Source organism: Lutjanus erythropterus, chromosome 13 (genome assembly GCF_056507025.1).
Source record: "Lutjanus erythropterus isolate fLutEry1 chromosome 13, fLutEry1.hap2, whole genome shotgun sequence".
Classification (NCBI taxonomy): Eukaryota; Metazoa; Chordata; class Actinopteri; order Lutjaniformes; family Lutjanidae; genus Lutjanus; species Lutjanus erythropterus.
Window position 1 is genome coordinate 25,135,000 of NC_139329.1, and position 1,448 is coordinate 25,136,447.

The following is a 1,448-nucleotide window of genomic DNA, read 5'->3' on the forward strand; positions in this document are numbered from 1 at the left end:
TACTGTAAATCTTGCAAAATATGTTCAAGGCAGGGTAAACTGAGTTTTTCAAACACATAATAATCTAAACCAATGTCTGGAAAATTCAAGAATATTATTTAAACAGAGCAGGACTCAGGGCAACTTAAGTGGTTATAATAAAAATGTCAGATAATGAGGTAATTTGTAGGGATCAATGTTGGTCAATGCCAATAAAAAAACAAATCTAGTGGCCTTTACACATTCTTAAGAACAAACGTAGGTGCAGACTTGTCTTTGGAAAAAATGTAAGCAATTAAATGTTACTAAAGTATAAAAATAACTCGACAATATTAAGACTAATACATCTAGAAAAGAAAATCTGCCAATTATCGACAAATAAACTGTAATGACCAACATCACCAAAAAAGACAACACTGGCTGATGCTGTTTGTTTGATGGCTCAACTGTTGTCTCTCATTATTTGATCTGAATCCTGAGATTTTAAAAAAGTAATACAAGCATACACTGTGAAAAATGAAAATGTTGAGAAAACTCAAAATTTCAAGGCAACTTACGATTTTGAGTTTTGAGCCAATGAATAATGTTTTATTGTTTTCTTCTTAAGATAAACAAAAAAAATGTCAAAGTCAAAGTTGAAAATGGTGCAACCACGTTGAAAACCCAAAGTAATGACGAATCAAGTTCACTCGTCATTGTGAACAATTTTTGGTTTTCTAAACTCAAAGATTCAAGTTTAGCAAAATGAGAAAAGTCAATTATCTCAACAACAGATTAAAAGGTTGAGTTTCAGTCAAGACTTTGGGTCAAAACTCAAAAATCTAGTGAATGGTTTCCGCAACTTTTTTTTTTTTTTTACAGTGCAGTCTTCCCCGAAATGTTCAACATGTGAGTGATAATACACGGGAAGATTAACACGCCTTACAGGCTGGAATGATCCGCTCTATTTAGGAACGACCTGTTGATCAGAAGGCTTTATGACTTCCGTTTTAAGTTTCAGCACAATTTGAATTTCAGCATAAGTGATTCAAGTGCATCAAAGACACAGGGATCAAACGTTAAAGGTGTGTTGCTGAGTGGCAATGTATGAAATTTAAAAAAAAAATGTAAAAAACGTAAAAACAATTTAAGACATTAATGAAAAGAACTGAGGGGCAGATAAAGAAAAAGAATCCTCATGAAAAAAATACAATCATTCCTTCAAAAGGCATGAATTTGCCGATTATTAAAAGATCACAGGCATGTTTTTAAAAATACTGATTCGGACTGCAAGAGCGTAGCTGGCACTGAAGGTTGAAGAGCCATGACCGAAGCGTACAGTCACATAAACACACAAGCATACGACAAATAAGGCGTATACAAATAAAAAATGGCAGGAATACTGATAGAAAGCCCATTCGGCTTGAACATTTTGGTCTTTTGATGTGATTTCAATGAAAATGTTTAGAAAGTTGATTGTTCCAGCTCGA